The sequence below is a fragment of the Pseudochaenichthys georgianus genome, chromosome 20 (assembly GCF_902827115.2).
Source record: "Pseudochaenichthys georgianus chromosome 20, fPseGeo1.2, whole genome shotgun sequence".
Taxonomy (NCBI): domain Eukaryota; kingdom Metazoa; phylum Chordata; class Actinopteri; order Perciformes; family Channichthyidae; genus Pseudochaenichthys; species Pseudochaenichthys georgianus.
In genome coordinates, this window is record NC_047522.1 from 559947 (window position 1) to 584578 (window position 24632).

The window sequence follows — 24632 nt, forward strand, 5'->3', positions numbered from 1 at the left end:
CTTCCCTTTTTTTGCAGTGGCCTGAAATGTCCCGGAAACAAGCAGGTGCTCGCATCTTATAAAGCCATTTTGACCTGTCGTAACGTGTGCAGACAGCGAGACTCGGCCTCTCGTATCAGCAGGCACAGCAGGTCTTAAGACAACTTCAGAGAGGAGTGTGTCTAAATATACTCCCAGGTCAATCATCGCAACATACACTTCTGCTTTAATACATCTCTGACTCTCTCCCTGCCCACTCTGGTCCAGACTGATAACCTGAAACTGGAAAGCTGCCGGTAATTGAAATTAATAAACTTGTCCACAGTGAGGCAAAAACAATTACCCAGGCACCTCCTTGCTTGTCAACAAAGGAATGGGCAGCTTATTATGTTCTTGCCGTTAGCCCCCGCGGAGATGATGGATGTCTGTATTTCTACCGGTGGCTTCTTTCTAATGAGTTCCTGTGCCATACTGTAGGCTCATTATATAAAAACAGGGTGCATTACTGAGAATAATAAGAAATGATAATATCCCGGTAATGAGAATGATTATTATCCGTTAGTGCACGTTGCGGTTGCTGTCGTCGGCCTCGGTGATAATGTGTGCTTTCTTTTAATGGGGCGCTGTATGAAAGTAGGGGGATATTAAAATCCGCGGTGTAATATACAAAACAGTGAGGTGCTGCATTCACCGAGAGAACACATATGTTAATGTAAGTTAAACATTCGGTTCAATATATTCAGTCTGTGTGTGTACCTACCTGCGAAAGCCCCTCAGATTGTTTGCTTCCGTCTGCATACACAGATCCGGCTTTCTGGAACTCGAGATAGAAACGCAGCGACGTGTGAAGACCAATCTAGATTTCCCGTGCACACCTGCGCAGAGTGCATCGCGCGCGTCCTCTCTGTGTGTGTCCGCACGTGAGAGTGAGGAAGACAAGTGCACAGAGACGTTCATGGTCATTTAATGTATCTGTGTGAAGGGCTCTCTGTCACCGAGGACACTCTCGCGCGTTGAGAGTGAAGACAGCTCTGTGTGGCGCGAGGCCAGCGGAGTCGCCCTGAAACACAAGATGGCGTTGAAAGAAACAAATTGCTTCTGCTGAGTTAGAAATTGTAGGATTTATTCCCGCTTCCCGACTGAGACAGTTTCTGGCGGACAATCCCTCCGTGTCCCCCGCGACCACGAGAAGCAGTTTATTTGTCTTCATAATCTGGCATGTAAAACCTCCTCTGACTGTGAAGTGGCCGCAGAAAGATGCAGATAAAGCTATATGTTTAGCTCGTAGCATTGCCATAGTGATGCACGATCCTTTGTAAAAATAGCTCGTGTTTTCTTTGGACAAAGTCAAGCTTTAAATGAAATGTGAGTTATTTAATTGAGTGGTTATTCCCCTTTTAACTGAGGGTCTGCCTTGTGAAGATTACAATGCACAGGAGATGCTGGAAGTGTTCCCCACTGCGGCTTCTGTGGATTATACACGCCTTGAGTACTTGCATAAGTGGCTTTATATTTCTCTCCATTTAGCCATGGCTAGCTTTTGCCTTCTGTATCTTCCCTTAAATTGCTTTTGGCTTCTCGAAATGACCGACTGGGAATAAAATATCTTCTTAACGCAGAGGAGAATCGGCGCTGTCGTTGCTGTGTGTTGAACTGAACACCAGTCACATACATAATTGTCCTCTACAGCCTCAGCCTCCACTCCTTTTTGACATTAATTAATCTGAAGCAATCTCCAAACTGCCCATGGGGCCAAGACCTCACGCCTCCAAACCTTCAATTCCCATGATTGAATTTCCCAGAGTTCATCTCCCCAGCCCTTAACATCGCCACTTCGCTAATGGTGATCCGGACACAAAAAAAGGAAGACACTAAAAAAAGAGAAGAAGATAAAACTCTCACCATCAGCCATATTCTTTTTGCTATCCATCATGGGCCGTAGAGGGAGGACAAAGACAAACAGCCAGCCAGAACCTGGGGAGAAAGCGAGAAAGATGACCGCCATGGACTCTGCTGCTGCATTTTATTATCTCATGCAGTCCATCCATTCACTCGGACGGACCGGGCCCGAACACACTCCATCACCCCTACAGCGCGTTTTAGTGCTTATGTGAATCGTGACCCATGATAATAAAATGAAGTAAGGAAGAATAAACGTACTTAATGGTGTTATAAGTGAGAACAGGGGGTGTAAGATAAACTCGGGGAAGTCTTCTTGCTAGCGGCTCTGAGGCTTTACTTTAAACTAGATGCTACAAGGCATGCTAACACGAGATGCATGTTTAGCCATGCTCGGTGCCGTGGGAGGGCCAGGGAGAGCCAGGCCCTCCCATTTGACATTCCTGCCCTCCCCCAATAAACACGATTTTTATTATTTATAAAAAATATGTTTTTTAATTTTTTTAATTATAAAGAAACTGAACTTTTATGCTACGATGTATGTGATGTCAGATAGTAACTAAAACAAAATATCGCAGGCTACGTCAAATAAATGCATGTGTCTGTTGTGAGTTGTGATTCGTCCACATTTAGACCAATCACAGCGTCACACTGTGCCGCCTATTCTGGATTTGTGTATTGTTTATTGTGCATTCTGTAGACTCCCATTTCTGTTTGAATTACAAAATGGACATCAGAAATTGGCTTAAAAGGCCTAAGGATGCACGCCTTAATGTCACAAGCTTGACCTCAACAGGTGCTATTGGGCCAGCAACCGCTCAAAGACCAACCGCCCAGATGATCTTGGGGCTAATGAACCCAACCAGGTGAAACTGGAACGTTTTCCAGGGAGATTGTTTTCAGGAAAGAAGCGCACTTGTGCCGCTGCGTGGTACAACAACAGACCGGCTTGAAGATTCAAAGCAGACGCAGCCTTTAGTTTCCCCTGTAGACAGTTTAAAGTAAATACGTCTTCATCTGATGCGGCTTTTACAAAGGTTTTTGCGACTGGAAACACGCATTACAGACTGACGAGAGAGAGAGAGAGAGAGAGAGAGAGAGAGAGAGAGAGAGAGAGAGAGAGAGAGAGAGAGAGAGAGAGAGAGAGAGAGAGAGAGGAAACAAATAAATAAATAAGGAAATGAGTACTCTGGTGCAGATCAGCCGTTATCACGTGTCAGCTGTCGTTGATATGATAGCTTTTTTAGCTGTCAACCAACTCCACGATTCACTCCGCAGCATGTCCGAGTCAGGCAGTGGGCTCTTCCTGTCGCTGTCTAAGTATACGCTGCTGCACAAAGATGCAGAGATGGCCAAAATAATGGACACACAGCAACACACACCTCTCACGACATGCACAACGCCATAATAGAGCTAACAGCAGTTCATCGTCTCCGTCTCTTTTCTCTCCGAGTGCAGCGATGAGGAAGCTGCCATCCTTAACCACGTGCCTTGCTCGTGATTTACCGGTGTGTGCTGCCACGCACACAATGTTACAAAGTGGTTTCTCTGTTGCCCTTTATTTGTGTATGTATTTGCGATAGGTGTGTGTCTTTGCGCGATGCCGTTGGCCTCGCTGTTTGATATGTTGTGCCGCAGCACGTGGCGGTGTTGTGAGCCCTCCCATGAACATCATGTGCCCTCCCATCAGATGTGTTCTGGCGCCGGGTCTGCTTCATCTTCAGGTCTGCGTTTAACAGGTATTTATATTTGTTTTGCTGGTATTTGGTCATATTTTCTCCCAGTATAATACACAACAACTAATGTAGTGATGGTTAAAAGTTGTTATCATCCATGCTGACAGGAGCAGGAATGTGTTTTCCAAATGTCACAGCAGTGGGGTTTGAACCTGTGACACCCTGATCCGAACACCAACACACAACCCACTGAGCCACACGCCTACCTCCCTATTTCGCTAAAAAACATGTCCCTCTTGCTGGAGGCGATATGTGACGAATGGAGGGAACCAGTGCCCGTTGGAAGTATGCTTGTTCAGAACTGGCCGTGGTTTTGTCTCAAGAACATCCAAACCAATGTACCTTCCAACAAAGCTCCCTCCTGGGTCCTCAGCTCAGACTGCAATCTGCCTCACGGTAGAAAACACTAAGAAACATTAGTGAAATACACTCAGCAGATACATTCGCTTTTGAAGGGTCTGATTAGCCACTTGCTTTGAAATACCCGATGTGGCAAAGCGTTCATAGTTTGAGTTGCACTGCTCGTTAACCGGCATCTAGCATCGAAAGTGAACTGCTTTCAATCTGCCTGTAAAGGACAACGGTCTCGCCTTCCGCCTGCGTCACACAGCGATGACCGCTGGTTTATCAAAGTTCAGTGAACGTATTGAGTGTCCAAAGCGCCCTAAGTTCGACCCAGCTCTCGTCTTGACTCCCTGACACCCGCAACGTGTGAAGTCGATCAGATAGACGTTTTCTGAGATATGCAAATTCGAACCCAGCTTACACATTTATCCTTAAGTCATTGCGAGGCAAGCTGCCCTTATATATCTCCAGACTTCTGTCCTTTTATACTTGCTTTTTTAATACCAGACGAGCAGCCAATGGGATGCTTTTAAATGTTCCTTTGATGCAGTCAGAGCTCGGTAAAGCTGCATTCTCCCTTTTTATGGAATACGCTGCAAGTTAAACTTTGTCTCGAGGCGCTTCCTACTACATGCTTTTAAAGGTATGCTACGATTAGCCCTTCATGAAACATGTAACTGTTTGACCTGATGCTATTGCTGATGTGAGTATGCTTCTTGCCACTGCACAAATGGCCTTCTGTATTTATATTTGAATTGTATGTTGTTTTTGTTTAATGCCCTTGTTTTATGTTGAAACTTGTTGTGCCCGTGTTGGTCAGGACTCCCTGGAAGAAGAGATCTTGTATCTCAATGGGACATTCCTGGATAAATAAAGGATAAATAAAAATAAAACCCACATACAGTCGAACAGAGATTCCTTGCTTTATAGTTTGGTGAATATCTGAACTAAACTATCCAGTAAGGGTTCCGATATTTCCCTGGATAAATCAGGACATCATTGGGATTCATCCACCCTCTGGGCTCCATGAATATCGGTGCCAAATTCAAACTAATATTTATTGAGATATTCATTCTGGACCAAAGTAGAGGGCCGGCCATTAAACCGAGCCCCAGGGCCATGCCGGTAGCAGGCCTAAAAGTGAAGTGTCGAAGAATCAATACATCAGACACTTGACCGCCTAATAATCTGGCTGAGCCTGTCACCTGCTGAGCCGCTGCAGACATACTTCCCCTGACTCCGTGACAGTAACGGCATCATCGCCCAATCCTTCCTCCTGCCGAGCGAGGCAATAAGAAGAGACTTCGTGGGGTTCTGGCTCCACACGGCCCGCTGCAGCTGCAGGGCCAGGAAGGCTGAGTAAGCCTGAGGAATCACACGAGGGACGCACCGTTGAGTCTGCAGAGCTCCGAGTGAGGGATGACTGCAGTCCTCACAGCTGGCCGGCTCTCACTCTCTCCCTCGTTATCTCTTCATCCTCGACCTCCATGTCCCCCTCGCTCCTTTTGTATCCCTCTCTCACTCACCTGTACTCTCACCTCTCTGGCACAATCATGCAGATGTGAACACTTCAGAGGGCGCCTGTATCTCAGCCCCCGCATGTGGACCGTCGGGGGTCAGGGAGCGTGTGTGTGTTGCTGCTTGGAGAGGTGTTAGTTGACCTGTTGCTCGAGTACTGGAGAGAATATAAATCAGCTGTTTGAGAGAGGCTCGGCTCCCAGAGCGAGGGCTCGCTGCTAACGTCTCCCTCTCCTGCATCGCTGTATACACTTTGCATCCCTTCACTGGTTACCAGTTGCTGCTTGAATTCACTTCAAGACACTGGAACTGGCCCAGCGTGCCGTGAAGGAATCAGGCTCTACATCCGGGACATTTGAAAGCAATACTTCCAGCATCTGCCAATCAGCTCGCTTCATCTTCAGCTTTAAGTCACTTTGGATAAATGTGTTAGCTAATTGAAATGTAATGTTACACGAATAGGCTTCACAGACATGTCAGGAACTATTCTCAAGTGAAGGTTTTTGTCCCCTCTATTCTGGCTTTTCTTCCTTTGGACTACAGATAAAAGTTGTCCTTCAGTTTTCTTTCTCTTTGACTTTACTTTGGTCACCGCATTTAGTCGACTACAAAAGATATAAGTCTTCAAAGGACTGAGAGATGAAACACACACACACACACACACACACACACACACACACACACACACACACACACACACACACACACACACATACACACACACATACACACACACACACACACACACACACACACACACACACACACACACACACACACACACGCTATTGAGATCTTATGTGACCAGGTGAAATATAGGAGGCTCAATCTGAGACTTCAATTTTTGTGTGGTTGCCTGGCAACACCGGTTTGTTTGCTTGACATCAAAACAGGAATGTTCAGCAACAATGGTGGACACACACACACACACACACACACACACACACACACACACACACACACACACACACACACACACACACACACACACACACACACACACACACACACACACACACACACACACACACACACACACACCAGCAGAGACAGTGTCAGCTTGATTTGTCCTGTCAGGCATCCCATCAGTGTGTGATTTTACACTACAGGTGAATAGGGTAAAGTTTTTACTTTATCGTATCTGTCATATCTACTTTGGAAATACACATCACCATTCTCCGTTGACTTCCATTAAGGGATTGTTTCGGTGCTCCTTTCCAGGACTGGGATGTGAACATTGGATAAAGCCACATTCAAAACCCTTGTTTTATTGTATTGACATCTTACAGTCAAATAATTGTACTGCGGGAATGTTGGATATCTCTCTATTGTATGACTTGCCAACAGCCATGGAAAAAGAAATCGATGTTTTAGTAATAAAATGTAGAATAAATCAGGCTATGAATGATAAATGAACCTTTGTACAAACCTTCAGATGATAGACTGGAATGAAAATGTAAAGTTTGGTGAAGGAGTCCGACTGAAGTGGAGATGTTGAAAGGAGGAGTGCCTCTCTATAAAACATGTATTCAGAACAGAGTGTGCACTTGTTCCAGTAAGTTGTGGAGGTCACCTCACTCTCCGCGGGTGAAAAACTACATTTGATGATGTTCGAACTAACATTAGGTAACCCGGTTTATTGCTCTATCAAGCGCTGCCGGAGCCCTCGGAGCCCTCGGAGCCCTCGGAGCCCTCGGAGCCCTCGGAGCCCTCGGAGCCCTCGGAGCGCCGCACCTTCATCCAATCTGTTGTGATATTTTAAGAAGGCTCCCTCTGCACAGCCGGAGAACAGAAAGGTTACCCACGCGTTTCCCAGAGTTGCGGGGAGGCCACTTGAAATGTAAATCTCAGCTTTGTGGGTAGATACATTTTTATGAAAATGACCTGATTTGAATATAGATGAGGATTCCTGCTGAATGGAGAGGCGTATTAACAGGCCATCGTTGTCAGTCAAAAGGACACACACTTGCTGTCAGAGCCTTAAAGCTGCACTCCTCATTCACCAGAGGACAAATAGGTAATTGAACGGGGGGGGATGTCACATTTACAACAACACGCTGCTGTCGCTCTGCATCTCCCCTCTGCTCACACTATTCACATCGACATATTTACTTTCTAAAAGGAGCAGTTTGCTGTTCTGGGAGAATCGCCCTCTCTGCTCTCATCTCTGATAAAGACGTGTGTTGGGCCCCGCATAGCGAGACGCTGTATCCACACACAGGACATGCTCTGCTGCTGAACCTAAAATAACACTTTAGAGCAGGGCTATTTAATTACACATTCAATTGGGCCAGATTTTATAACTACACAATTCAGCTGGGCCAGACATTCAGCGGCCTGTAAAAAGCGGGTAATGACACATTTTAAACCAACACATATTACTGCGATGAAAAACATGCCATTTGTATTCATTGTTCATCTAACAAAGGCACGTCAAAAAGTGCATAAAAACACAATAAATTAGCATTAATTTAACAGAATCTGAGGCATCTCAAAGTGCATAAAAAAGTGCACAGTTGTAGCATTACATTTGTTCGCTTTAGAAGTAAAATATTCAGATTTTTTTTTTTGACCCAGACACATTACAAAGTGCATTTAAATACAAAAATAACTGTCAAACCCTTCAGTGCACAAACCCATAACAAGGGATAAGGGTAACTAACATGAATGAATACTACACTACACGTCTACTATAGTAAACTAGGTGCTTACTATCACCTCATGTGTGATTTGTCATCGCTGACTTTCTCAATGGGAGAAGTGACATTTTTAGTTTTGAACAAGAGCAGTTATTTTTGGCTCATAGGATGTCAATGCAATCCTAAGACATTGGTGAAGAGTGCTGTCAGCCAGGGAGCAGCGAGTGCTACTTTTGATTGAGTTCATGTGTGAAAAGCTTGACTCACATTTGTATGTTGATCCAAACATACTGAGCACACAGATCGCTACTTTCTGAATGAAGGGAACTGCTGTTTTTTGACGTCACTCCAACACTTCGCTGGCCCGTTAGTGCGCTGCGCTTGGGGCATCCGGTTACGGATGAATGCATGTCAATAAGTTTCAGTGTACATTTCCCCTCGTCGATGGAGGGGACCACTTCCTTTGCTCTGGTGGATACGCCCCCCTCTATTGCAACAGTGAAGGGGTCTCTGACAAAGCCCATCACCTCTGTGGGCAGAGCAAGTCCATCAAATTGACCAAAGTTCTCTTTCAACCTCGCAATGAAATCTGTCATCACATCCGTGATTTGTGCCGGGGATGTGATGGGGATGTACAAACAGATGTGATGTGTTTGCGGAACGTCGGAAAATGCAGTATCTGAGCCGTACTCAAGTCGGTCGCGAAAAGGTCCAGCTTGACTTGGGCAATGACTCGCGCATCTGCTCCACAAGATCAATGACCGTTTTGTCTTTGTTTACACTTCAGAGTTGAGAGAGACATGTTTTAGAGTTGCCATCATAGGACCACCGTTACTAGCACCACTAGATGCACTTTCAAAAAACGTGCTGCGTTGTGGTTTGGTGGTTTCTAAGCAACGCGGAGTGTTGCGTTCATAGTCTGTACTAGTGTAGGAATTTGGCCACGGGAGGCTGGGCCACTCGGGAGTTGGTTCTGGGCCGCATCTGGCCCGCGGGCCGCCATTTGAATAGGCCTGCTTTAGAGGATTGAAAAGGGTTTTTAAATGTCAAGAGTTTTACTGTTTGTCCTACATGAGTTTTACTTCCTGTTTCACATTCAAATGCCCGAGGAGTGGGTGCTTTTCTTAGGCTGATGTTGACCTCTGACCTCCCTGGAAAAGAGAAACCACAGGGGGTTCAACTCTTATAAACAACAGAAAACGTTGAAAGCATAAAAACAGACATTTCAAAAGGATATAATAAAAAATCTCAATAAAGAGCTCTAATAGAATATGACAAGTAAATAGAAGAATAAAAGTTGCAGTGCGATCCATCCATCCATCCATCTTCTCCGCTTATCCGTGGTCGGGTCTCGGGGGTATCAGTTCCAGCAGAGAGCCCCACACGTTCCTGTCCCCTCATCAACCAGCTCTGACTGGGGGGTCCCAAGGCGCTCCCAGGCCAGAAGAGATATAATCCCTCCACCTGGTCCTAGGTCTACCCCTCGGTCTCCTCCCAGCTGGACGTGCCTGGAACACCTCCCTAGGGAGGCGCCAAGGTGGCATCCTAACTAGGTGCCCGAACCACCTCAACTGGCTCCTTTCGACACGAAGGAGGTTCAACTCCGAGTCCCTCCCTGATGACCGAACTTCTCACCTTATCTCTAAGGGAGACGCCGGCCACCCTGCGGAGAAAACCCATCTCGGCCGCTTGTATCCGCGATCTCGTTCTTTCGGTCATGACCCATCCTTCATGACCGTAGGTGAGGGTAGGAAGGAAACAGCCCGGTAGACAGAGAGCTTTGCCTTCTGGCTCAGCTCCCTTTTCGTCACACGGTGCGGTAAAGCGACTGCAGTACCGCTCCCGCTGCTCCGACTCTCCGGCCCATCTCACGCTCCATTGTTCCCTCACTCGAGAACAAGACCCCGAGATACTTGAACTCCTTCACTTGGGGTAAGGACTAATTCCCTACTTGGAGTGGACAGTCCATCGGTTTCCTGCTGAGAACCATGGCCTCAGATTTGGAGGTGCTGATCCTCATCCCAGCCGCTTCACACTCGGCTGCGAACCGATCCAGTGAGTGCTGAAGGTCGCAGACCGATGAAGCCATCAGAACCACATCATCTGCAAAGAGCAGTGGTGCAATCCTTAGTCCACCGAACTGCAGACCCCCTCCCCCCCACGACTACGCCTCCAAACTCGAAGTTGCAGTAGACCTGCTTTACCAGACAGATATGGAGCTACTTCTCTTGATGGTTCATCATTTAGCAAAAGATCAGCACTAATGCAAATTGAATCTACTCAAGTTAGATTTTGATAGTATTTCTATTTCGTGCAACTTGATATGTCTGCTCCACAGCCTCAGCTGCTTTGCACATATAATAAACGTATGAAATATAATACATTACTGTCGATTAAACTATCCAGCAGTTATAAAGTCATTACAGTATCCTCTACTGCAAAAGTGAAATGAATGCATCAGTAATTATAATCTGGTAATGAACTATTCTGAAATGGACCATTGAGCATAATGAGAGCCGTTACCGGCACTTGATACGTGTGTGCTTTTATTGAAGCAACATTAGGAATGCCATGCAGTGTGTAAGAGCCATTCAGGCACATGTATGTATTTATGGTAATTAATGATGGTTTTGTGAGCCAATTGAATATTCTTTAATTTAACTTAAATGAGCTGAATAACTATGAATTATTATTATACTGTTTTTGTAACGTGTCATCTTGCTTAGGCACAGCTCTAGTTTATGTTATTATTTATACAAAGCAATAGAGGCGTGCTCAGGTATAAATGACGCTGCCTGCGTGACGCAGCAGGAAGTCTCGAGAGGCAGTTGGAAAAAGTTTTTGACCGCACACTTCCGTATGACCAGTGGATCTTGTTTGTTTATTTGTTTAAATACCGTGCACATGTTGCACGTGGGCAGCGGGCCGCCAGCTGATCCATTGAACCTCTCAATAAAGCACCAGAATGGAACGAGCAAGGTATCTGATTTTTTGAATATACGCGAGTCAATACTCGAGCTCGCCTCCTCGACTAAGTGGCCTTTGAACATGGATTTCTTTGGACAATCGGCCACTACACAGTGCAAACCTGAGATCTACTTTCTTCTTGGTGTCAGTTGGATATTGGACATTATATTTAGGTAAACAAATAGTTCAAACTGACCAGATCTCACAGTAGTTTATTCCTGAGCTCCACATACATGACTTTAATTTGTAACAGAGGAATTTAATAATGTAGTATTTTACTTTTACTTAAGTAATATATTTGAGTACTTCTTCCACCTCTGAAGATCTGAACACTTCCTTCCTTCCACCCATGACCAAAGAAAGCATTGCGGAATCAATGATTTGGCAGACATGAAATCAGTGCCAGTCTGAGATGTATACTTGTCAGTGTGGGCATCATATTTAGGTAAAGAAGCGTACAGTACATAGTTAAAAGTGTCCGGTCTCAGCCCACGTGTGGCTCTGGTGGTCTCAGCATTTTATTCCTGAGCTCCACATGCATGACTTTTATTTGTAACAGAGTATTTGAATAATGTAGTATTATACTTGTATTATTATTATTATTATTTGTTCTTCCACCGATGACCAAAGATATAATTGTGAAACCAATGATTTGGCAGACATGAAGCCAGAGCACATCTGAGATCGACCTCCTGGTGCCAGTGTGGATTTGGGCATCATACTAAGGTACAGACGCGTAAATAGTTTCAAACTGTCCAGGTCTCAGCCCACGTGTGGCTCTGACTGGTGGTCTCGGCAGTGTATTCCTGAGCTCCACCTGCAGGGCAGCTGTGCCACGTTTCTGTGGAGAGGACGCGCACTGCTCCGTCTGCACCGTGCGTGGTATCTGCGCAGCTGTGAGAGAGAGAGAGAAGCGAGGACACATCCACTGGCTTTCTCTCCCTTTTAGCGCACAAGCTCTCCCTGTTTCAGGTGAAGGGCAGTTCTGTTCTGCGCTGTCGCTTCTTTGGCACCCGTGTCGGCTTCTGCCCCCTCCCCTAAAGAGCGGAGGCACATTGTCTGTGGCGCAGCGCGACAGTGCGGTGTCCGGTTACAACCCGTGCGCCACGGATCCACCGGGACACAGCGCTGCTCTGGGGAAGCAGAAATAGCACCGAGGAGTCCGGAGGGAGCAGAGGGATCAGTGCAGAGGAGAGAAGGAGTTTAACAGATTTCTGGAAAGACACGGAGGATATATCATCTTTTCTTTCCCAGCTCTCAGCGGGACACCACGCGCAGCTTCGTTCCCTATAGATGACCGGGAGTTGGGCATCTAACTTGGTAAGACTGAGTGGATTTTATTATGGGTTGTGAATAATATTCAGATTTAACTCGGGCTTCTGCATCCATTTCCAAAGCCGAGGTGCTCTCCTGGAAATAAACCCACGAGTCTTACAGCGTGTCAATGTATTCTCTCTATCTAACAGTGAAGCCACAAGTTAGGAAAAGTTTAAATATGTCTCACAGGATCCATACACTATTGCACAAATGGAAAATATGAGAATATCAATGATCAGTGTTGGAAGTTTTGCATGTTGCTATGCCATGTCTGACCACTTGGTGGTGCTGGCAGAGTGCAGCCATCTCCACATCCCCATCAGCATTCATTTCTAGACTACAAATTATTTTTTAATATCTTTTGAAAACGGATAGGGGTCTGGTGTCTTAATCAATAGTCTCTTTAGCATACATCTCATGCATTTACTGCAGCACATACACGAGTTGGCATGGAACATACGACTGCGTATGGTCATGAAAAGAAACCTGAAAAGAAAATTGGGAAATTGTGTTGAGATCCGTGAACCCCAGCAGTGCTTCTGCTTTGACCTTTGGCTGTCTGATGCTTCTTGTTCTGCTGTCACTGTTTTGACGGAGATGCTGTTGTGTGTGTGTGTGTGCCCTTTCATGAGACGTGCAGATTGTGTAGACTTTAACACAAATCTCTTTGTTGAGTTTCAGACCTTCAACTGAAACACCTCCAACCTCAGCCTCTCCACACAAAGGAGGCAGAGCTGAGTCCTTGGAGGTTTTTGTAGAACTATTAAAAAAAAAGTGATTTCAGAAGTAGCAGACATTTATTTGAACTTGTCTACATTCCAGCTGAACCCGGGCCTTTCTCTTTTACAAAAGTCGAATCGTCAGAGCGTCACTTTGTGTGTGAAGAAGATTAGTCACAGCCGATGGCGAAGCTGTTTGTGCTGGAGGAGATAATATATGTGGTTCATGTTCCCCTCAGTACCCTGCGGCTCTGTCCTCGGCTCCCCCCGGGCCCAGACTGCTAATCTCCATCCTTGATCGTGCTGATTGGCTGATTGGCGATTAACCACTTAGTCACTTATTCGGCATTTGTTTTCTTTTAAGCCCGAGGCAAACACCTAATCAGGGAACACGTAGGCAGGGATGTTGTGTCCAGAACAAGCTGGTCCCTTTCATCGAGAGTCGTTGCCGGTTGTTTTGGTCGTGCTTGTTTTTCCCGGGGCTTGAAAGCTGCACAGCGAGCTTCCTCTGATCTCCTGGCCCCAGTCAGACCCACGAGGACGACGAGGCTCGTCTGTCCTGTCGCACTGTGCCGAGCGATGGAAGGAAAGGGACCCTCATCCAGATGGTAGAATTACTCTGGACTGCAGGGGAAAACAGATTAAATACAAGAAAGAAATACAAGACAAGAAAGGGAGGGAGGGGGGAGGAAATGCTCAATCAAGGAATCATGCGGCGGGATGCAGCTGAGAAACAACACGACAGTTGCACCGATTGGTCGATTAATCCGTTTCTGCCACTGTTTTAGTTTAGGTTGTTTTTTAAGCTAAATATTTATCGATGTGAGACTTAATCCTGTTTAAATCTGTGTAAACTAAAGGTACATAGCGGCTGGTAGGTCATTTGAAGACATTGCCTTTAGACATCTGTAGATTTAGGAGATTATGTTGTTTCATTGACAACATGCACTGGCAACTACTTTAAGTCTGAAAGGCTGAAAACAACGAACTGGACCTCAGATGTGAATATTAGTTTCCTTGATATTGTGTTAAAGTAAATTAAACCTCTTGGTGTTTTGGGCTGTCTCTTGCATGCACCGAGAGGTTTCAAAGTGTCACCTTGGGCTTTGGGGAAAGTCCTGTACACTTTAATGACCGCAATTACTGCGCTAATTGAGAAAATAATTGGTAGGTGGATAAATATAGTGCACGTAAATTCTAAACGACGTTATCACTGTTGCTCTCGCCCCATAAAGTCATATCCGTGATGAGCAGCAGTGAAACGATACCAGCCTCACATTCCAGCGTATCGTGAAAAGCACACGATGAGCCTGATTGATATGTGCACTGTGTGGGGAATTTGACACAGCACACCAGCACAAACGCGGCAATTAGTCCCAGCCGGAGGGGGTGAGGGTGGGGGGGGTCGGGGTCCCTGATGAAAATGACCCTGGTGGTCTCGGCGGGATGTCTGTGTTGCCAAGGCGACCGATTGAATGACAAGCCCATGGTGGGCGACCTTTGTGATTGTGCGTGTCCTCGGGGGTCGGGCGCTGTGAGGGGGAAAGTGAAAGGCATTATCGTGCACGTGTCGAGCAAACAGCCGTCACCCGGTGCTCTTTGAGGCCCGTTGGTTACTGATGTATCCGACAGCAGCCAGGTGGAGCTGCGGAGAGTGTGTCCGTGCACAAAGCGGCAGGTGGTTACATGCAGAGGTGTAAAGTAGGTAGTACCATTTTGAGAGATTCTACTTTACTTTGATTTCCTTAATTATCCTTTTTTACATTGTACTTCTACTCCTCTACAGTTCAGAGGTACATGGTGTACTTTTCCTCCACTACATGTATTTAATACCTTTAGTTACTTTACAGATGAATGATGTGAAATATAATCAAGTGTTAAATCAGACTTCACCAGCTCTGAGAACACTTTCATGATCAATCATTATAAAACATATCATATATATTATTCTGAAATGGACCAATCTGCACAACGAATACTTTTACTGTCTTTCACTATATTTAGATGAGAATACTTTTCTACTTTTACTTGAGGAACATTTTGAATGCAGGACTTTTACTGTAACAGAGTATTACTACACTCTGGTACTTCTATCTTTACTCAAGTACAAGATCTGAGTACTTCTACTTTTAGTAGTACAAGATCTGGTACTTCTACTTTTACTCAAGTACAAGATCTGAGTACTTCTACTTTTACTCATGTACAAGATCTGGTACTTCTACTTTTACTCAAGTACAAGACCTGAGTACTTCTAGTTTTACTCAAGTACAAGATCTGAGTACTTCTAGTTTTACTCAAGTACAAGATCTGAGTACTTCTACTTTTACTCATGTACAATATCTGGTATTTCTACTTTTACTCAAGTACAAGATCTGAGTACTTCTCCTTTTACTCAAGTACAAGATCTGGTACTTCTATTTTTACTCAAGTACAAGATCTGAGTACTTCTAGTTTTACTCAAGTACAAGATCTGAGTACTTCTAGTTTTACTCAAGTACAAGATCTGAGTACTTCTACTTTTACTCATGTACAATATCTGGTATTTCTACTTTTACTCAAGTACAAGATCTGAGTACTTCTCCTTTTACTCAAGTACAAGATCTGGTACTTCTATTTTTACTCAAGTACAAGATCTGAGTACTTCTCCTTTTACTCAAGTACAATATCTGAGTACTTCTACTTTTACTCAAGTATAGATCTGAGTACTTCTAGTTTTACTCAAGTACAAGATTTGGTACTTCTACTTTTACTCAAATACAAGACATGGTACTTCTTCTTTTACTCAAGTACAAGATCTGGTACTTCTATTTTTACTCAAGTACAAGATCTGGTACTTCTACTTTTACTCAAGTATAGATCTGAGTACTTCTAGTTTTACTCAAGTATAGATCTGAGTACTGCCCACCTCTGTCCGTGCACACACTGCCAGCCTCACACATTGATTGGTTTGCACAGATTGCCCTCAGTGGATGATTTACTGGCTGTGAGTAAACTTGGAGACGCAAACAATAGCTGGAGAGGTTTGCTGTTCTTCCCGCGGTGCTTTGTCCTGTCAACACCACAGGCTATTTATACTTTACCATTATCTCCTTGTTCTGCAGCCTCTTCTCATTTCTCCCGAGAATCATCCCGAACGTGACGGGACGCAAATTCATCTTTTGTGTGACTTCGTGTGATACATCTTTGACCCTTGCATAACAGAGGAAGTTTCCAGGGTGTTCGTAAACAACTCTTTTATTTTTCCACCAGTTGCTATGGATACCCCGAGGTGCCCTGCAGGGGTTTGAGTGCCCTGTCAGTCACAGATAATGTTGGCATAATGAAAGTGTATCATCCAGGGCACTCGAAAGGTCAAAGGGTCGCGGCGGTTGCCATAGAGTTTGCGAGGAAGCTATTAAGTGGGGTGCACAATGCAACTCGACATAGCAGTCGCTGTTTATCCGCACACAAGTCTGCAGCTCGGATAAACATCTCTCTGTCAAGGTCAGCTCTGGAATATGATCCTGTACGGCTGCACAGCTGGACACCAGGCTGCTAACGTGAAAACAGGACACACGCAAACATAATGAGGACATGTTTGTGCAAAGAGGTGGAAATGAAGTGATCAAAAGTGGGAACACAGCCGTTCTCTGATGGGACAGCTTCTTGTCAAGCACACTGGGGAGGCCGTTATAACTTCACACTGCATGCTAAGCACCAGAAGCAGCGCAGGGGCAGCTGTGGAAATCATTCGAGTTCACGGTGTAGCACAGGCGGCGTTATGTGCAGCATTATTTCTGCTGCTCGGATCCAAAAGTGGATGTCTGTGGTTTGAGTAAAACATCCAGTTTCATGTCCGCGCGTCAAAGGGAATTAAAGCAGCCGTCACTCGCCTGCGTCGTTACGCGACATTAGCGCGGTCCCAACCTCAGAAGGCAGAGCGGAGGAATCTGTCTCTTTCACCCGCCGTAGGATTAAGTAATCCCCAAAGCCTCTTCCTCTCTGGGGATCAAGCCAAGAGGATGTTTGAAAAGGTTACACAGAGATGGATGCAGGCTTCTGTGACAAAGGGAGAAGCGATTATTGTGAACTTATTTAAGTTTGTTGTAGGCGAGGGGAGGGGGAGGAGACGAGGTGTCATGAGTCGGGGGGAAACCAGGTGAAAATAGAGATGTTTAGGGACGAAGGAGTGAGGAGGCTCGGCTGGGTTTTTGTTTATTGACTGAATGAGCGCCACAGGCCGTTTCAGGGGAGATGACTCATGACTTGTCACACAGAGAAACACACTTTCCTTCCCCTCTGCACCCAGCTGTGTTTCCCTGCAAGATGAATGACTGTGAAGCATTCTGAGAGGATCATTTGATCGTGGCTCAGCTCGTATGTCTCCTTTAGAGGAGATGCTTGTTCCTCTTAGAACAGACATGGACTGCGAGACTTTGACACTCGTCGCTATGTTTTACCAGCATCCTATTCGCTTCCTGTTTGTTTACTTGTGAGATGTTGTACTTGCCGTACGTTTTAATATCTGCAGGAGGTAATGTTGTCTCTCGCTGGCTTGAGTTCCCCCCTAGGACACACATCGCAGCCTCTTATCTTTACAGAGCAAATCATCATACGATAAGCAGCTCTTTTGATGTGATGTGTTTATCAGAGCTCCATCTGAAGCGCGTGCCGCCGCCGCAGAAGCTGTAATGTCATCAATGAGAGGAGATACAAGCAGAACATGCTTTAATCTTCTGCAAATGAAAACATTTATCTCTACTTTGAAATCATCGCGAAGGGCTAATCAGAGCAATATCCTCGAAAAATAAATATTCAAGATGCAAGAGGATGCTTCCATGGTGAATGAACCGAGCGCGCCATTTTCCTTTTATCCGACCGTATATGAGAGTTTGCGATAACATCTGAAAATATAACTATTTGTAGTTTTGGCCTGGCAAGAAAAACGGGAGTGGAAGAGAGATGAGAGGAGAGATATAAAGCGGACAGAGGTGAGCAGATAAGAACTTTCTGACACACAGAGGACCTGCGCTGCTTTATGAATGGAGGGGGAAGAAAGAGGAAGTATGTAGAGATGGAAGCGTCGATGTGAGGGTTGACGAGCAGACAGGCAGAGCTTGTTCCAGGGAAATGGTTAGGAACACACCGACGAGTTTCTCTGGAGAGGCGGCTGTCTCGTCGCTCCCAAGATGCATCTGGGATCCATCTGTCAGAGCCATCCTTAGAGAGGGACGGGCAGACGCAGGGCGGGAAAGAGACTCAGGCAGAAAGAGAAGGGGGAACTGACAGTAAGGCAAAATGGAGGTACACTAAGGGGGCATGTCTCCCCCACTTTTTATGTTGACACTAACATCTCTCTCCAGTACACTGTCAGCACTCTACAAGTCAAATGTTGTTACCACTAATGTCAACACGCTCTCTTGAGTCGCAAAGCAATATGTGGGCTTTCTTTGCCCCGGGTTCCACCTCTCAGGCTGCAAACATCGCTGGAAAACGACTGCATTTCATTTCAGTTTTCTCCATCAATACTAATTTATAATTCTTACATTCTTTTTATTCTGCTGGACTTATTTGACAGCTCGTCACTACATACACTCAGATGCATTCAAATACATATAATGAGCTTTGTGGTTCGCGATCTTTTTGCATTGGATTGTTTGCAGTTTGAGGCCTTTTTCCTCAACACTTTACAGATGTCTTTATTAGATAGTAGTTAGCTTTGTGTCACTTTCCTCTTTTCTAAAAACATATGATCTCATCACCCTTCAGATTTATCTTTTAGAGACGCACACATATACAGGATATTATCCATGCATGCAGCGTGCATAGTATATTTAGTATTTTCTGTTTTGTTTGGCTCTATTTTTAATTGCTGTATTTTTAATTGCTGTATTTGTACTTTTCGTTAAGTAAAGGATGTAAGAGCTTCTTTTGCCTCTTCCTTATTGCAGGAGGTGGCTGGACCTCTACTCTACACTTCCCCTTATTGCATATTTTTCAAGTTAAAGTCTCCAACAAGGTACCTAAATGTTATTTTTGGTAGGTGCCACATTAAAAATGCAGCAATTTACATATTAAGTAATTGGGACCTTTGACTTGAACCAAACCTGCGCCCTTCACACACACCTGCTGTATTGTTCCCAACACTGCACACACTCCAGACAGGAGACCCGTGAGTCGTGAACTTTACTGGTGGTGGTGGTGTGTGTGTGTGTGTGTGTGTGTGTGTGTGTGTGTGTGTGTGTGTGTGTGTGTGTGTGTGTGTGTGTGTGTGTGTAGTCTACCCCTGCTCGTAGACACAAAGCTGCCTCAGTGCTGAAGGTGCGGATGTGTGGTCTGATCCAGCAGTGGATAACACGTCGCTTGTTATTCCTGCTGAATAACGTCTCCTAGCCCTCAGGAAGAATGCGCCCTCAGTCAGAAACCTGCCTGGCTCGCTGCCAGCGGTCAAACCCTTATTTAGTAGATCACACTCGTACAGAACGCTAAGCTGACTCTGCGCAGCTCGTTACTCGAGAGGAAATGGTCATTTGGAGTTTAATACTGTTGAACACAATGTGACTTTCAAGGGATATTTTGTTATGGAACATTAAGTCTGTGAAAGTCTAGCCAGGCACTCAGCCTCAGTGATGCTGGAGTTACCCTGGAGGTGCCGCCTGCCTGCCTGCCTGTCTTTCCGTACACAGTGTTGCTCGTGTTGCTGTTCATGAAACATCAGTCTTTCTCAGCTCTGGCTCGATTGTGTTCCCTCAAAACAAGTGAGCTACGTTCAAGAGTGGAGCTTCCTCTCCCGCCCTGTTGGGACTGAAGAGGATTGTTTTAAGATTCTCTTGGATGAGGTTTGTGTTTTCCCCTCCTCTGTCTGAGAGAAGGCTCAAGACCAAAGCGCCTGAAGAAACACACACCCTTTGCAGTTGTGTTGCCTGAACAGGAGAGATGAACTTTAAAGGTGCAGCATTGTAATGAAGACGGAGATAGAGGGAGAGAGATAGAAAAAGCAGCAACTTCAGATGAAATAATCCAATTCAAATGTCATAATCAGTGGTCAGGGGGACTGCTACACTAACTAGTATGTTTAAAATGCTTTCTAGTCACTTAGTAGTTATGTGTGACGTTGTATACAGAGCAATAAAGACGTCTTAGGCTGGGAGAGTCAAACAAACCTTTCCCCAGGAGGCTGGAGTGTGTGCCCGGTGTGAAACCAAAAGTCAACGTTGACTTATTTAAACAGACATAGTTTACGTAAGCAACGTCACGTACACATACAGTATCTCAGTTACGCCAGGTTACGTAATAACCCCATAACCCTGACGGGATATTTCCCACTTATAACCAGATAGTTCGACACCAAAACCCTTAGGTAACTCCACCCTTTAAAGAAGTTGCATATGCACCTTGATAACATGCATCTAATGTCCTGCTAACATTCAACATGAGTTCACAGAAAGATGATATAATACACGAACCCCCAATAACAAGCAAAGCAGAGCGAGTCAAAGCAGTAACTAGAACATCTCTGGGTACAAAGAAGAGGAGCTCTCAGGTGCTTGTGTCGGGCCAACGAGAGGAAAGGATCCGGTTTCACTTTCTCAGAGATGTGACTGACCCCCTTTGTTGACCTTAAGCTCACCACACATGACCTGTTCCTTCTGGCTGTGCTTTCAGGGAGAAACACGTGGAGGTGTGCAAAGAAAGAAGGGACTAGAGCAGGAGTGTCCAACTCAATTTCATCACGGGCCAAATCAGCATTATGGTTGCACTCAAAGGGCCGGTTGTAACTTTAAGACTATATCAAAATACATATATAAATATTTAATATATAAAATAATGTATTGTATTACATTATTGCCTCTGCATTGGATTATTATCGGATAGGGTAATAACTTCATAATTAACTACGTCTGAAAGCAGAAGTTTAGGGCAAATAATTGCAAGTCTCTTCAGTGAGAATGTCACAATGATTTAAAAAGAAATTACATTTTGAAATAAAAAGTAACTTTCAAAAAAAAAATCTAATTCTGAGAACAAAGGCATATTTTGAAGAAATTAGATGCATTGTGGGACATGTAGTTCATGGGCAACATGCTTCTGTAAAGTAGCACGTAACCGTATAATAAACATATTATATTTTTTGCAAGCTCTTGTGGGGCCACCTAAAATGAAGTTGCGGGCCGCATTTGGCCCCCGGGCCTTGAGTTTGACACGCCTGGACTAGAGACTTAAAGAAGAAAAGACAACTGCCTGGTTTTCCTTAAAGAAGATACGCCGAGATGTGCTCAGACAAATCAGTATGAAATATATGTTATTGCTGGAAACGTTTCTGTTGTTTTGGATTCAAGCTGTTGCAGAGCTCAGCGAGGGAGGACTCCTACGCAGAGCATGAATCTCCTCCGGACTTGCCCTACCACAACACTTTGTTGCAGCGCTCTTGTTGTCATTAAAAATAGACCTCTGCCCCTGTGAAGCGAGGCCCCGCAGCATCCTGATCTATTTTGTGCTCCGTGCTCGACGTGCCGTTCCCCAAAGGCTCTGTGGGTGGAGAAGTACTCCTTTCTCTGCAGCAGCTAAGGGCAGGGTCGTCGTCTTTTTATTGACTTTGGAAAAGCACACAAAGGGGAGTTATATCTCACACTGAGAGGAGGAAACTGTTGCTAGAGAGCGTCAAGTAGCCGATGCTCAGGCGGTAATTGTGCGTGGAAAGATGGATGCTCTTGATTAGTGCTGAAAAAAACGCTGATCTGCAAACTTTTCTGCATCAATTTGAAAGAAAATGGAGATGTTTTTCCCTTTTTTACCGCAACCCTATTTCAGCTCCACTCACCTCTTCACTGCGCTGAGTACCATAATATAATACAACACTTCAGTCGTCCCCAGAGGCATATAATCGCCCCCCCCCCCTTCGTCTGATATGTGAAGGTCAGAGTGCAGGGATGTATGGGACTGGAGGACAGTAAATGTTCCGTTTTACGGCCGGTGTTGTGCGTTAACGGGCTCAAACTCCAGCGGTTTCTGTTTCCTGGATCAGTTCCAGTCCCACAGGCGACGGCAGGTCTCTGACACCCATCATTGTCCTCCGCGGAGCTTAACTCCCACTCTGTCTCCCCCTCTACCCCCCGCCGGGCCCCATGTATAATAACAAACAATTTATCATGGCAAATGTGTTTCTTCTCGGTAAAGGCGTACATAGGAATGTTTGGAAACGGGGCTTTCTTGCTTTGCAGAACTGTGGTTATGAAGATGAGAAGGCAGAAATGAAGCTGGACCACACATATCTGTAAACGGTTCATATGGTGGAGGATTACACTCGTACGTTAACATTAACAAGTCATGTTAGCAGGCTACGGTCTTTGTCCACAACTGCAGTGTGTAGATGTGCTTATATGCCGGCACTACAAATCCCATTAAAGAAAAACGTGCAAACTCCAGCTTGTCAAAAACTGGCGCGATACAACTGAGTGTTTCGGTGCTTTTGAAACACGGTTTGGTTGTCGATGAAACACTAACACGCATTGCAAAAGCCAGATTTACTAAAGTGTTACAGGTTTTTTATTGTAATTGCACCCATTTGTGTGATGTCCAGGGTTCAGCACTTCTCGTGGAGGCAATTACAGTAATTGGCAGGTTCCAGTCACTCCGCTTCATCTTAGATTCTCCCTCTTTAGTGCTTCTTAGTCATCTTTTTCTTTTGTGCAGTATATGAGTTGATGACATTCAGATTTCCCCCTGACCTCCTGAGGCGAAGTGATGCTTTCAGTTCCTGGGAAAGCCTGTTAAGTGACGGCAGAACGATTTAAAAGGCACAAACGATCTTGATCAAATCATCATATTTAGTGAGTGAGTGAGTACCCTGAAGCGGGAGCGGATGTTAATTGCAGAGCAGTCACAGGATGTTCTGCTTTTGTCGTATAGCGGTGCAGCAGAACCCACGAGAGAAACAATTATAGCTATTTGTTCCTGAGCGGCTCGACTATAATTTCGCGGAACCTCTCATTTCTGCGCCATTGTGTCAACAAGTCCAGTTTCTTCCCTATATTCCCTTGTTCCGCTTCTGTTCCATACACACACTTCCTGTGGTGGCGTCTTGATCCGTGTCTACAATGAATAGCCACCTCTATCGGGGTTGTGGGTTTTGACGCGCCTCTCTTTGTTTCCGAACAATTCAGCGGAGATCGTGGTTGAATCAGATGAGCTTTATTCATTGATCCACACGGTACATACAGGAGGACACATTTCTTCGCTTCATAGTAACTAAAAAGTGTATCATTTTCCAAAGTAACAAAAAGAACACGGTCAAAATACTTTCCCCCGTCTATCACCCCCAGCTGTGTCCTATCAATCTACCATATAGGCATAGCCATGCATGTTATACTAACGCACATATAACAAATAATAAGTGAGCCTTAAAGGTGGGGTAGGTAAGTTTCAGAAACCGGCTCGAGATACACTTGTTGTTATATTCCATGGAATGCTCTAAACATCCCGATAGCAATGAATATCTGAAGTGCTTTGACAAAAAATCCATAAAAAATGTCATCAGTAGAAACCGTAATACTGTAAAAGTACAACCAAGGCCTACCTGCCTGTCAGCCTACCATCGGGGCACACACTTATCTCGTGCCTCATTGGTCATGTGCGCGTTCGTGTGTGTTGGAGGAGGGGCTCTGTGAGGAAGTAGTGGCAGATTTTCTCCGGTTGTGTATTTTCAAATTCTAGCGATCTCGAGCCGGTTTCTGAAACTTACCTACCCCACCTTTAAATTAATGCATTTTAAACCATAATGTGACTCGCCGATAATTTACAGTATAATCTAATTTATATTATTATTAAGCCTAACATTCAGACAATAATAACAAAAGGAAAAATGGCTGGAACACTTCCACTCAAGAACGCAGCTTGACAGGTTGAGTAATGCGGATCATCCAGCTGTGTCTCTCCCGTGGGAACAGAAAGCTTTCAGACTTATTGGATTGCATATTTCTACATTTGCAACCAGATGAATGCACACACGGGAAATAATTCTTTCTATAGATGGATGTGCAAAGTAAAACGTGGACGTGCATGGCGAGTTGGGAGGTTACAAGTATCAGAGGTGGGGTTGAGAACACCTGGAGGCCACATGTGGATCACTCCGCTCGGAAAGCTCCATTGTCATCATTGCAGGAAAGGGCGGAGGCCATCATTAAGTCATTATTTATGTGCTGTTTTATCACCTCCAGACACAGTCTCACGAAGCAGACACCCACACTCCCGGCCCCAGAAGAATAACATAATTGTGCGAGGCAGCCAGGGGGTCCCGTCTAATAGAAAAAGTGCCGACATTAACAGTCTGGCGCAGCTGTACGGGCGACTAACACCAACTTTGTATCCCCATTAGGCGGGCTCGTTTACACTGTTGTTTATGTTTATTTACACACCGCTCCCGCGTGAACCTCCACTTCCAGATCCCCTCCCTCCTTTGAGGCGCGAGGTAGCAGACGGAACTTTTTTACGGCCAATTTCCTCTTTACATAGTAGTAGTTTGCTTGATAGCCCTG

The 24632-nt window shown here is 45.1% G+C and overlaps 1 protein-coding gene across 1 annotated transcript in view; it reads left to right on the top strand.

Moving 5' to 3' along the window:
• Positions 1 to 12038: 12038 nt before the first annotated feature.
• Positions 12039 to 24632, top strand: part of sema5a (sema domain, seven thrombospondin repeats (type 1 and type 1-like), transmembrane domain (TM) and short cytoplasmic domain, (semaphorin) 5A) — a 193603-nt gene continuing 181009 nt past the window's right edge. The window contains exon 1 of the mRNA XM_071206974.1: positions 12039 to 12403. The gene's annotated coding sequence lies outside the window, so the exon portion shown is untranslated. The remainder of the gene's footprint in view (positions 12404 to 24632) is intronic.